General features: G+C 48.8%; 1 long non-coding RNA gene across 1 annotated transcript in view; it reads right to left on the minus strand.

The window, feature by feature from the left end:
• Positions 1-14,035, minus strand: part of LOC139361545 (uncharacterized) — a 33,092-nt gene extending 19,057 nt beyond the window's left edge. The window contains exon 1 of the long non-coding RNA XR_011619105.1: positions 11,729-14,035. This is a non-coding gene — a long non-coding RNA (uncharacterized lncRNA). The remainder of the gene's footprint in view (positions 1-11,728) is intronic.
• Positions 14,036-14,721: the final 686 nt, after the last annotated feature.

A 14,721-nucleotide genomic window follows, 5' to 3' on the forward strand; every position in this document is an offset into this window, starting at 1 on the left:
TCTGAATTCTCATTGGTTGCAAAGGTGATCCCACAGCTCCGCTGCCTTAATTACCTGCTGGGATCTGAAATTGTATTGGTTGGAAAGGGGATCTCATTGCTCAAGCACTCCCTGCTGCCTCCTTGCAAACAACATAAAAAATCCAAAACCCCTCGTAAAGAACGTTTACTATAACCTCAAAACAAGACACATCCCGAGACCAAGGAAGATACACACGCACATCTGACACCCGGTGGACGTCAGTGACCGACGCCACGGCTTCCGTGTGGCGTGTGAAGCAGGAGGCCTGTCACGGTGACTCAGGCTGGGGTCTGAATGGGGGTCTTCCAAGCAACTAGGCAACCAGGACGCACACCCCAAAACCCAAGTCCCCGCACTCATGTACCTGGCAGAAATGCTGCGTGGCCATCGACACCAGTTGTGAACCAAGACCGATCTGTGTCCTGTGGCCCTCACAACGTCCGTACATGCCTGGGCCCAGCAGAGGCCCGCACGGCACCCTGCTCGCCTCCAGTGGGGCTCTCTCCTGCCAAAGGGGATGGCCCTGAAGTCCGTTGAGATTTCCAAAGCTCTACAAAGTCGTGCTTCCTCCTGCTTGTTCAGAAGGCCTAAAGCCGTGAAGACACCAGTGAGAATTGACCTAGCCTCTTAAGGCGGCTCAAATACCTAAACACAGGAACGCTGGACCTCTCTGCCCTCGAGAGCAGCCGATAACACACTGGGCTAAGCAGAAGGTACAGATGTCACATCCAGAAGCCAGTGGCGCTCAAGTTTGCATTCCAGGAGCCGCCCATGTGAGTCCCTCCAAGGCTTCCAAGTCCCACTTGATTGTTTTCATCGTATCTCTATAACATCAGAGACATTATATCTCACGGTATCTATGAGATCGTCTCCACTTTTATGAGCACATATGCTCCCTGACTTACCATGGGATGAAACTGTTCCAATAAACCCAGCGTAAGCTGAAAATATCCTAAATAGAAAGTGCATTTGACACCATAGTTTCAACTTACAACGGGTTCATCCAGAGGTAGCCCATCTTGGGCCAAACAATGCACTGAGTGTGACTAGTTCACACCATCACAAGGTTGAAAAAAAAAATCAGATATGTAACAATTGGGAGCCAGGGACCATCTGTATTGGGTCTCCTGTCTTCAGAGACAACAGAAACCTCTTCTTAGACAAGAATCACAATTTATAATCCTCAAAATGGTAAACTTAGTTTAACAATCTAGACGTTCAAACAAAGCCAAAGTAGGCCCACAAGGCCGTTTGTGCCCTTCACTAAGACGCACGACTCTGTAATAACCCTCACCACAGCCCCTCAGGGTGGGTCCCAGAGGCAGTTGAGGCTTGTGGCTACGGACACTAACGAAACCAAAATCAGAGTACGCAGGTGCAGTCAAGTCATATGACTTCTCCACTAGCATATGCACAAATGTTCATCAGCAAATCTCATCTTCGCTTTACCTCCCTCCCATGACCTAAAAAGGAGTCCACCACACACACCCATACACACACACACCACTTCAAAAATATAATTAGTACTTGCATTCAATTCTGAGCATTCGGAATAGACCTAATGGGTGATTAAATCTCTCCTCCAACCCATTGCTTAGTCTTCTTAGAGGATGAAGGATTTTGCATAACACAAGTCAACATATAAAACATCTGCTATAGAAACAGACTTTCAAGTGGTCCTCATTAGAGTGATTCGACTAATATACAAAGGACCCAACACACAGCACAGTGTATATTAGAAGAATGATTAATTTGTTCCCCTAAAAATCCTAATATCTACACAGAAAAAATACCCAATACACATTTTATCATTCTTTACCAGTATAGTCATACAAAGGAGTATCACAAAAGCAAAAGAACAGATTTGGTTTGACTCACAGTTCTAAGTTTAATATAAAATTGCTAAAACCACCAAGACAAACATGACTATGAAATATTTAACGATCTTCACCTAAATTCAAGTCACCATTCAACCACCAATACCTCTGCTCTCCTTACGGGAACTTTCCAAAAGTAAATTCTGGAATTAACAGGACAAAATTTTCTGGTGATAGAAATTAGGAAGAAATTGGTTGAAGGCCGTTCCTTGGCTGTCAAACTTTTTCTCAATAATATTTTGTAAAATAAAAGCGTCAAACAGATCTTTACATTAACTTACAATCTATCAAGCAATACTGGAGCAAGCTTTAAATATTAGCCACATTCTGTCAGGGCTGACTAACATTAAATCAGTATCAGTCTCATGTCTTGTAGGATCCACAGCTCATCTTCTTAAAACCACTTAAGATTTCATAATTAACTCAATTAAACAATGTAAGTCATCTCCTTGATCTTTGACATGAAGGGGTCATTTTCCCCCAAAATAGTACCTCTTTCCTTGACATGATTTAATCTGTGGTTAGAGTATTTAACAGGATTTCTTCCCTTCTTAGAAAATAAAATATACACCTTTCCAATATGAAAAACTCTAACTGATAATGCCATAGCTTACCCAGGTCAAAAGCATTTTTTTTTAAGTTAAAAAAAGAACCTAACTGCATCTTTGGACCTTATGTGAGGTAGTGTCCAGGGTCACTGGGACCCCTACTTGGCCAGTGTAGCTGGGTACCAATTAAAGACAGAAACCCAAGCATTCACTCAAAGACCCTTCCCAGCTGTTCATCCTAGTGGAAGAAGCCATGAGTACAAACGAATGCTGCATTCTACGGAGGGCTTTGGGGATAGGCTGCTTGAGAACATCAAAGTGGCTCACGTCCCCCGAGTATAAAGCCAGTGACTGCTCTCAGCTTCCATCCACAGTAGCCAAGGTCTGGAATCACCTGAGTGCCCGTCAACAGGGGATGAAGGGAACGTGGCCCGAACACACACAGGAGCAATACTCCACCACACAGCGGAGAGCCCTGTCATCCGCGGCAGCATGGATGGAGTTGGAGGACATTACGTTAAGCAAACGAGTCAAGCAAGGAAACGGAGCATGTTCTCACTCATAAGCAGGAGCTGAGAGCAGATCTCATGGAGGCCAAAAGTAGGTGGTCGACAGGGCCCAGCAGAGCCCACTCATAAGCAGGATGGGCAGAGGCTGGTAATGTGCACAAACACACAGCCTAATGGGAACACGAGACCTACTATTGATAAATCAGCAGGGGGATGGCAGTGGGTCATCTACTGTGTATTTCAAAACAGCTAGGAGAGAATAACTTAACATAACCAGCACAAGGAAAAGAAACTATTTAAAGTGAAAGACATCCCAAGTACACAGATTTCATCAATATAGGGGTGAATCAAGGTATCACATGCACTCTGAAAATATGTACATATATTATGTATCAACAGAAACAAAAACCAATGACAGAACCATTTGCGAAGCACGTGCAGGAGAAGAATGGGAAGCCTGACATGGTGTGGCTGTGTGTCCCCACCCAAATCTCATGCTGAACTCTAACCCTATGTTGGAGGTGAGCCCTGGTGGGAGGTGATTGACTCATGGGGGTGGTTTCTAATGGTTTAGCACAATCCCCCAAGTGCTGTCCTCATGATCGTTCTCCTGAGATCTGGTTGTTTGGAGGTGCATGGCACCTTCCCCTTCACTCTCTCTCCCCTTCCAGCCATGTGAAGACATGCCGGCCTCCCCTTCACCTTCCACTCTGATTGTAAGTTTCCCCAGATGTAGAAGCCTGTACAACCCACAGAACTGTATGCCGATTAAACATTTTTTTTCCTTATTACCCAGCCTCAGATAGTTCTTTATAGCAGTGGAACAACGGTACAGTCCTCAGGACCAGCAATGTTTTCCTTCTACCCAGCGGCCAACAAGGTCCTACACCGTAGCTGGTTTTCCAAAGCTTTGCCAGAATGCTGAAGCTGTTTTGGGGATACTAACTTTCCCCATCTCTGGCAAACCAGATGGGGCATCCTATTTGCCTCTTACCACCTTTCTCAGAGAAACCCCACCTCTGAAACAGCCTCCACCAGGGGCCTCCTTCAGCAGCAACAAAGCTGAGTGTTCCTTGCACTTCCCTTCTTCTGAACAAGTAAACATCTTAAGCTTGTTTTTCCATCTTCCCAGCTCATTGAAAAAATATCTTATGCTTTCTATTTTCCTAACACACACACATGGAAGAGAAGTGCCGTGAGGGCAGGGGCTCTTGTTTTCCCGGATCTGAGCCTGGCCCTCAAACACTAGCCGAATACTAACACGATATCCAGAGGCAGAAATGCAAATATCCATATGACTTCAAATACCCTAAGGACCTAACAGGCCGAGTGGCCCATGTAACTATGGTGTGCTGGGCCATTCAACTGGTGTCCAAATCCCTGTCCAAGTGAGCTCTTTAATTTCGAGACTTTTCAGACAGCTGTTTTGTTGTTGTTGTTCTGTTTTGTTTTTATTAAAGGGATATGTTACAATTATAATCAAGAATATCCCAGGCCGAGTGTGGTGGCTCGTGCCTGTAATCCCAGCACTTTGGGAGGCCAAGGTGAGCGAATCACCTGAGGTCAAGAGTTCAAGACCAGCCTGGCCAACATGTTGAAACCCCGTCTCTACTAATACAAAAATGAACCAGCCATGGTGGCAGGCACTTATAATCCCAGCTACTCAGGAGGCTGAGGCAGGAGAATGGCGTGAACCAAGAGGTGAGGCTGCAGTGAGCCAAGATCGTGCCACTGCATTCCAGCCTGGGCAACACAGCAAGACTGTCTCAAAAAAATAAAAATAAACCAATACTCCCAGTTAGTTCTTCACCAATGTCAGATACATCAGTTTCAAGAAAAATATGAAAGCATGTTTTTATATTTCAGTGTTGAATTTAACCATATCTTTTAAGAAGATATGAAGATAGAACTTCCTCAAGGATTGGGGGAGAGAAAAGCAGTTGAGAAAATCTTAAAACCTCAGGAGAAAAACAAGTATGGGTTAAGACCTCAAGGCAAAACTTTTTCTTTGCACTTTGATTTCAAAAGAACAGAGATGCCCAAATTATGAACTCTCCCATCTGCAATTTATATTCGTCTGTGTCCTTTGAAAGGCTGGAGATGGGATCCCAGGTTCCACAGTGCCTGGCCGTGGCTCACATCAGGCGGCATCTTTCACAGCCGTTTACTCCCCTGACTGTGCCTAGAGAGCTCTGTGGCCCAATTTACAAAAAAAAAAAAAAAAGTCCTAATTTACTCACGTTCATCACTTTGAGCAGAGTCTCAAGAATGAGACAAATATTGAGACTCCACAGAAGAAAGTACTCTCTTCCAAAAAGTCAAGTGTCAGGTTCCCATGAGCCAGGCAGCTTGCTTACAGAAAGCACTGGCTGACTTGCTGGTTGAATGTTAAATGCATTTAAAATGTTAAGTGATCAAACGCCCCTCCTAGTGGGTGTGCGCGTTGAGCTGGCTGCAGTAGTGATGCAGACCACGTTCTTTCCCTTGGTTTTGCTTCAAGCAGAGCACGCCACACCCAGGAAGAGGCCGAAGGATGGCATCGAGGTCTAGGACAGATTTAAGGAGAGCTGCAGGTTGACTGCCTCCTCTGCAAATAGTCTCTCATTTCAGAGAAAATCACTGAACAGAGTTCATAACACGTGAATTTTTAAAATTCATAATTCTAATTTCATCCCATTAGAACTTTTGAACCTCCACCTCCCACCTAGAGAACGTCAGCTCAAGCCGATCACAGCGCAGTGCGATTTTCTATAAGTAATGTGCACGCCTGCATCTGAGCTGAGATGTGAATGTCTGGAATGTGCCTGCCAGGCCCAGGAGGAACTGCAGCAAGTGTGGGGACACAAGCCGCTAAGGAATCTGATTTGGAGGGAACTGGAGGCAACTAAAACTAGGTCCACTGGTTTTTCTTGGTAAGGTTTAACCAGACAAACTGTTATCACTGTTGCTAATTTATGGTAATTGGGATGGGGACTTAACAGTAAGTAATTAGAGCAATTACAGAATTCGCTACTCAATTACAATGGCACAGATTCCTGAGAATGGAAGAATTGTTGCCCAGGAATAGAGTTCAAGAGGTCCTCCCCACGCTCCGAGGAACATGGCATTTCCACGCACCCCTGCTTTGGTCCCTGGCCACCACCATCCTGATCTCGGCCATCTGATGGCATCAGTCCCCAAAGCTGGAAACACCTGACACCTCTTGTCACCCTCCCATCTGCCCTGCCTTCCTCCAGTCCGGGATATTCCGGGATGCCCACATACAGGACCAGGAAACCAGGGTTATCCCAAACCAGTGCCTGCATTCAAAGTCCTCCACGGCAGCACAATCACCAATGGCCAATACTCCCAGAACCTTCCACCTCAAAACGGGAGCACATCTGGATTCAAGCTGACAATGCTGCATTCTCTTTGCCATGTACACATGGAGGCATGTCAGGTTCCACCTAAAGGTATCAGGTTCCACGCTGGTCAGGAGCCCAAACCTAGTCACTCTGCATGATCTCAATTCACCATCCACAGAGAAGCCTGCAGTTTTCCTCTGGTGCACGGTGTGGATGGTGGATGGTGGATGCATTTCCCCTGAAGACTCGGAAACAGAAGCCTGGCCAAGGAGGCCAGTCACCCCATCCCCTGCAAGGCCCGGACGTGACCCTCTGCTGTCTGCACACAGTACCCAAGTCTAGCAGTGCTGGCTCTGTGGTGGGATCCATCTGGGCCTGCAGAGGACCCGGGGTACAGGAACCGTGCAGCCTGGCTGCAGCCGGAGGCCTAAGGGATCCCCACGAGGCTCTCCAGCCTAGGTGCCCTCACCACAGGCAGAGCCATGCAAGAGAGTTGCCTGCTGAACTGGAAACGCCCCAATCTGCTCAGCCAACACAGAAAGACAACAGCCACCTACAGCTGCTGAGCCCCGAAACGTGGCCACTGGGCCTGAAGGGTTGAATCTGGAATTTAATCTGTGAAGTTCTTTTCAAATGTGTTTAGCTATGTAATCAAATCTTTATTCTAATTGAATTTAAAGGAGCCTCTGGCTATGGGCTCCCTTCTCGGGCTTCACAGCTCCAGGGAGTAAGAATGGGAGAGAGAGAGAGGCCCAGAGCCTCTCTGCATTCTCCACGTTAATTCAACAAGTCATCATAAGGAAAGGCACTCCAGCAGGAGAGGTGTACACGGGAAGAACTGGGTTGGCCCTGACAAGCATGACCCCCATGGCATCACAGCTGCCTCAGGCAACAGGCAAAAGACAATGATGCCCACCTGGACAGGCCACCGGATGTGATGATGCACCCCCAACCCTAGTCCCACAGCAGCCAGAGACCACCCGCTGCTCATCCCGGCTGAAACAGGCAGAGCTACCCGAGCTATCAAAAGCAGGAAGAATTAAGGAAGCGATTCCCACGACACACGTGACACTCCTTGGAGACAGACACAGGCTTCGCTGTGAAAGTGCAGAGGACAGTGGAGTCCCTAGGCAGGCTGCTTCTTCCAACGATCGGGAAGAAACCAGATCCATTTCCTTGTAGGAGAATCATTTGTACCGTGATTAGACAGAAGACAGAAGGTGGCTGATGTTATCAAATCATCAAGCACCTCACGGCTGCTTCTCCAAGGAAGGCCTGGAAACTTGCAGCCACCCGCGTAGGGGCCGCAGTGTTTACAATGGAGATACGGGTGACCGAGGTCTGGCTTCCTCAGGGAAGCTACATTTGAACTTTCACCACTGAGGAATCGGTCATTTACAGTCACTCACCCTCAATGCAGAAGATGGCTCAACACACTGCACCAGACTTCAACACTCAGGGTTGGGGTTAGGGTCAGGGTCAAATTTACAAGTTTTACAAGATGTATTTACTTGGGATGCCAGAAGAGATGCAGCTTCACACCCCCGACCTCCATGGTTTGCTTAGCCCCTTCACCAGTGGATCTCACCAACAGATGACACATCCACGCCTCATCCATGGCAGCACAGAAAACCACTTGGAAGACAGCCACTCCCACCAAGCTTCCTGACTTTGGTGTTTAAACTCTGCATCATTTAAAATCTGCATTTCATACGTGAGATTACACTCCTCCGAACAACGACATTGCCACTGTCATTTCACCCAAAAGGGCTTTAGGAAGTGACACGCGGTCCAGACGCCAGAGGTCGACGGCCGCCTTACTCTAGCCTAATTCCTTTGTGCCTGTATGGAGGCTTCACAGCTACAGCCCATTAATGACTGTATGAGAAGCTCAGGGCATAGACGAACTCAGTGCTGAATTTTTTCCATTTATCACCCTTTGTTTTGTCCAGAAGACAGCTGAGAAAGGCGGGGGCAGATCATCTCCTCGAGTGTAATGACTCTAGCCACTTCTCTTCACCCCAGGTCACCACTCAGTCAACACCCTTTTGAGAAACCAAAGCAATTCTGTTCCCTTCACTCTGGGTTCCAAGCACTAAATTCCTCCGTTTTATCAATTAGATTATCAAGCAGCCGTTTGTAATCTGGACTGCAATCTGATACGAAATTTAAAGCTAATTTAAGTTGCGGTAATAGCTCCTATTCACATTATAGATAAGGTATGAATGAAAACTTTAATCTGTTCATAGGACCAACTTTGTAAACAAACCAATTATTCAAGCAATGATTGTCTTCAGTTAGATGCAAATTACTTTGCTCATAAAAGATTTTCCAGTAGGAATTTTTAAATCCATGGTCTGTCTTTTCTGAGCCTGTCTCTGCACCTTCCCCTGAGTGCACAGCAGGACTTCTCAGGGCATCCCATCAGCAGACCCACTGAAGAGAATAAGCCCGCAGCCCCCAGCCCAGGAATCAAGTCCGAGCCCCAGCAGCCCCTCGTCCAGCCGGGGCTTCCTCACCAGCACAGCACCCAGAGGTCTTCCAGGTTTAATGCCACGTGTGCGTGGAAAGTAGAGTGCTGGAAGGAACACAATAGACATTCAACAATGCAAATTCCCCCCTGGAACAGCCCAGCAATCCTCTACCTTCCCCAAAGTACCCATGCTAGGCAGGCGTAGAGTCCAATGGGGGTGTCTAGGAATCGGCATTTAACACTATTCTGATGAATAAAAGTTTGAGAGGTCGGTCAGCGAGAGGCTGTCGTGGCCTCCACTCATTTGCAGGCTCTGAAGAGACACAGATTCAGGTAACAGGCCAGACAGGACAGGAAAAGGATGGGGAGGTGGAGGGCAAATTCCATGGACCACCATCCGCCCCGCCATCCCCACTGAGACTCCGTGATTTAAAGAGAGGCAAAGCCAGGGAGAAAAGATGCCCGCACCACACGAGCGACTGAGATTTCACCTAAAGCACGCAGCATGTGGCTGAGGGCCAAGGTTGGGCAAGCCAGGAGCACAGAACGGGGTTCACTGGCCCAGAGGTGTCTCCCACACCCACACCCCGTGCAGACCTCCCAAGCACTGCCTGTGTCTCCTGCCTGGTTTAGTTCCTCCCCGCCTTCTACTGTGTTGGTTTCTCAGCCGCCACCCACCACCACACAACCCTCTCTACAAGCTTGGTGGACTGAAAAGAGCGGGGGCGGGTAAGATCTGGGCTCTGGGGCCAACGTCCTGCCTGAGACATTACTTCCAACCCACCTAGCTGTGATGTGAGCCCCCGAGATTTCTCAAATGTGAGATGGGAAGGTAACTGAACCCACTCACCAGGACGGCTGTGCAGACTGAGATTACATATAGCCACACCTCGGCATCCACCACACGTGGGACCCCAGTCGTGTTGCCCCTGATGGGAATCCCTCTATCTATGCCCCTTCTGCTACCAGAGCCAACTCCCAGCAGTAGCTGTGGAGGGTGCATCCTCTATTCCCACTCCACTCCCCTCCCATCGCTCCACGCAGTGACCTGCCACGCAGCGGCCACCAGCAAATCCGGCCCCACTGGATAACCGACCACCAGCCCCCCCTCACTTTGGGGCGTCTTCCACTTGCAGTTCCGAAGCAGGCCGAGAAACCGCCCTCAAGGGCAGTCACCTGTTCCTTATTGCATGTAATGACCTGCCACGCAGGACCACCAGCAAACCCAGCTCCACCATCCAGGCTCCTGTGGATTAACCGAACCCCCACCCCCCACCTTGGAGCGTCTTCCACTTGCGGTTCTGAAGGGGGCCGAGAAACCGCTCTCAAGGGCACTCACCTGTTTCTTATTGCACGTAATGACCTGCCAAGCAGGGCCACCAGCAAACCCAGCTTCACCGTCCAGGTTCTGGTGGGTAACTGCCCCCGTCCCCCGCTTCCTCCTGGGGTGTCTGGGAGGCTCAGAAACCGCCCTCCACGGGCACTCATCTGTTCCTTATTGCACTAATACCTCATTTACAGAAATCCACTTTGACTTTCCAGCACTGCAGTTGTGACAATTTAGCAATCCTGCTTGCAAGCTACAAGAGCTTGAGGTCACGTCCACCTCACCAGTATCCCAGAGACCCAGCACTATCCCACTGTGTTTAAAATTCCAAAATACTCCTTCAAAATGCTACTGGCATTTGCTTTGCACATAAAATGCTAACAACCTTCAAGTGAAACAAATATCTTCAACAGTTTGATACAACGACATGTGAGTTACACATCTGCCAAGTTGTAAAGCCTCATGCATTTATAACATTTTATGTACGGTCAAATGGTTCATTAATATAAATTATGAGAATCTCTAAGAAACAGGTTTTTTCTGGCATTAGATGACCAAAGGAAAACTGGGTTCTGGCTGGCTTGCGGGCCTGTAGAGACAGACAGATCTGCTGACACAACCAAGCTCCTTCCCACTGATGTGGCCTCATCCCAGGCCCCTCACCCGGATGCCTGCAGGCCCCTGGAGGAGCAAGCTGACCTGTCCACATTTCTCAAATGCACAGCTGTTGCTCACACTGCAGATAGAGTTCAAGGCACGAGCAGGCCGCCACGCTAAAAATACCACGCAGCGTCCACGCCAGGTGACGGTGGTTTTCACTCCATCCCAAAGCCCCAGGTATGAGTTTACAGCCATGATTACCACATGGATTTTTGGACCCTCAAGACATACTTTGTTTCCTTTTATGCAACAAAGTTAAAAGACTATCACTCAGATATAGGCTCTGAAACTGTGGAATAATTATTTGGGAACAGAGCCTCTGCCAGATCAGGATTAGCACTTGGGACAACACCCCGTGACCTCGGTCCAAACCCATCCAGACCAGAAGCCTCCCGCACTGTAATTTCTGTGGAGTTCTGTAAACGAGGTATTACTGCAATAAGGAATAGATGAGTGCCCTTGGAGGGCAGTTTCTGAGCCTCCCAACCACACGGCCACGTTCAGGCTGAAGCCGCACCACCTCCAGAAACACTGTCCCTCGCCGAGGTGTGCCTGGCTTCTCCCTTTTTCCAAAACTTAACAAAACCTGAAAAGGACAGGTCTGTGTAGAAAAACACAAACTACTTGCGATTCCTCTTCCCAGTTCAGGCTGTAGGAAGCTCGTCTCGGCCCTCACCATGTTCTGACTGTGGCTTGGTTCCCATAAGAAATAAAGTCAGAATTCTAGTCCCTGTCTCCTGGGCAGTGTGGCAGGCATACATACCTTCAGTTATATGAGGAAAGGCGTGGCGAGCCCCCTTCCTTCAGTAAAACTGCAGAGTTCCCAGAACCCCGATGCCATCCCCCTCACACCACTGTGAACACCTGGACAGAGCACATTTCAATGCGTGCACCTTTGTGGGCTAGTTTTCTATTTCTCCACTAAATCACCCCAAATTTAGCGCCCTAAACACTGACTTATTTTCTCACATTTCTGGAAGCTGGAGTCCAAAACAGGTCCCACCATCTAACGTCGAAGTGGCGGCAGGGCTGGCTCTGGGGAAGCGACCGTCTCCTTGCCTCCCGCAGCCTCTAGAGGCTTCCGCATCCCCTGGTCCATATGGCATCCACTGTTTTCAGGACCCACAGCGGCCCTGACGGCCCCTCAACTGGAAGACGCAGAAACGTCAGGAGACCGGGATCTAGTGCTAGGGCCAAGCCTCCCCACCCTCCCAGCTCCTCACACACTCCCGTGTGAGCTAATATAGATTCCACTTTAACTAGTGTCACCTGTGTAAGGGGTAAGTGCCCAGCTGTGAACTGGTTAACCTCGCCCACACAAACCCCGAGAATAAACTCACAGGCCATGGACCACTCCACAAGCAATAAGTGACCACCTGCTCAGGGACCTCCATGCCCCAGCAGAGCCCTCCGGTACCTCCTTGTGAGCTCAGACTGGCGGCAGGGGTCTGCAGCGCCACAGGGCCCTGGATAAAAAAGACAGCTCCCATGTCGGGAGGCACCCGCCCGTGGTTGGGTTCCCAGTACTTTAATTGCCCAGGTGGACAAGCCGCGCCGCATGCAACCCCATCACCAGAATAACGGCTGCACGTGGCGAGTGCACGGGTGGCCACCACTCAGCCCAGCTGGCCGCGCTAAGCACATCACCACCGTGACGCCCAATCAGACTCAACTGCTGGAACAGTCCCGGCATTGGCCCCCAACAACATTCTGGATCACAATTCAGAGTAGTGATTGCGATCAGGGCCACACGTGGCTGAATGTTTTTACAGGAGGACGCCACAGCTGGACTGACGCCACAGCTGGATCTGGCTGGACTGAGAGCATTTCCCACTGGACATTCTTACAACACCATTTTATTTGCGCTTTATTAAACTTCTATGGCTTTTTTCTGCTTATCTACTTTATGGGAGTGTTTCTTGTTCTTATGACTGCGGTGATACTTCAAGCTACAACTATCAATGTGTAAATTAGTTTGGAAGTCGCCTTATCATTAAACATTTCACAAGCAAGCAGTCAGAGGCACCTAACCCGGAGGCCTCTTTTCTTCTCTGAGCCAAAGCTACCTTGGACTCAAAGAAAACGGCACATGGAGAGGGCTGGATCTCCAGCACCCATTCCTAGGGAGCCTCCTGGGGAGCAGATATGGAGGGAGAAGCCCTGGGTTATGGCACTGTCGTACTAAAGAAAAGTCTATTTGGGTAATGTAAGCACCAGACTTAAGAGATTAAGCAAACCATGAAAAGAAACCACTAACCACAGCTTCTCCAAAACAGAACTAAACTCCCTTTAGTTTGAATTGGAAAAGCAGAAGTGATGATCAGGATACAAAAAAAAAAAAAAAAAAATGACACAGTATCTGAACACAGGAGAATACTCAAGGGCCACTGTCTCTTCCTGTGTCAGTGGGAGCCTCGCATCTAAGCTGGATTTAGAAGGTTGCTACTTTGGACTGAAAGGTATCCCCAACCCCAGTTTGTAAGCAAGTGGAGCAGAATGCTTCAATTATTTCAAGGTTTAGCGGTAAAGCTCTGCAACTCTCACAACCATTTTAATTGGTGTGAATTTTAAAGTGACTCAATCTGGTGGCTGGAGTATCTAACGGCTTAACCACGGGGTCACGTTGGAAAATTTTTCCAATTGCTTTTGTTTTTCCTACTGAAGATGCATTTGAACGTTCTTGTAGTTTGCAGTTGGCTGGTTCTGATGTTTGGTCCTGAGGAGGCCCAAGTATCCGTAGAGGAAGAATCTGAAACCTCAAGCCACTCGAGTGCTGTCTGGGCAGATGGAGACCCCAACCCGAGGGACACTGACGGACTCAGCATGGGCTCAGGGCCACCCGACGCAATGGGCCACGTATTTGCCGGTTACAAAACAACATAAGCACACACCCCCAGGTGTGCACACACGCTCTGTACACATCTGTCCCTGTCAACACCAGCACACACCCCCAGGTGTGCACACACGCTCTGTACACGCTCACGTCTGTCCATGCCAACAACAGCACACACCCCGAGGTGTGCACACACGCTCTGTACACATCTGTCCCTGCCAATGCCAGCACACATCCCCAAGGTGTGCACACACATTCCATACGCGCTCACATCTGTCCCTGCCAACGCCGGCATACACCGCCAAGGTGTGCACACACGCTCTGTACACACTCACATCCCTCCCTGCCAATATGAGCACACATTCCCAGGGGTGCACACAGGCTCTGCACATACTCATGTCTGTCCCTGCAGCCTGAGTCAAACAGTCACAGAGAGGCAGAGGAGGAGGAAGAAGGATGCGATGGGCACTAAGGTCCTGGGCCAGTTCCCCTCCCTACCTCGGGAGAGACCCCTCATGTGATCCTGCCATCACTCACCCTTCCGCCTCCATCCTCCATCCTCCCACAGGGATCAGGAGGATGCCCACTGCACAGAGCTGTGATGAGCATGAACAGAAGATGGCAGGAGCTCACGCCAAGGTGCTGAGCACGGGGTCTACGGAGTGCTTCTTTCTGCTGTGGCTGACATCATCAAAGAAGAGACTGACACAGCTTCTGCAGAGAATGTCACTTGCTGAGAAACTGAAACGTGTGACCTAGGAGCCTGTGAAGGTCTAAGAACAAACCAACAAACCAAACGGTTTTGTTTGTTTTTCAAACACCATAGCCTGTTTTTTCTTTTTTTTCATGCTCTACCTTGGGTATCATTTAGTTAAATCTCAAAGTAAGTCCAATAAATACACAAAATCACAGGACTGAGCATGGAGCATTGTTTCACTTCATGTCCTCCAGCCTTTAGGACACACTAAGGAAAGACATGATTCCAGGATTCCCATTAGAAAGGCTGCCCTGAGGCACCTGCTGGGGCAGCCAAATTGCAGCTGTTGATGCTGCCCCCAAGCTGCTTGGATGAAGCAGAAGATTCCGGAGGTCTCCTCTCTTCTGCCCCTCGCCCAGGAGAGAAGGTGGG

The sequence above is a fragment of the Macaca nemestrina genome, unplaced genomic scaffold (genome assembly GCF_043159975.1).
Source record: "Macaca nemestrina isolate mMacNem1 unplaced genomic scaffold, mMacNem.hap1 Scaffold_59, whole genome shotgun sequence".
Taxonomy (NCBI): Eukaryota; Metazoa; Chordata; class Mammalia; order Primates; family Cercopithecidae; genus Macaca; species Macaca nemestrina.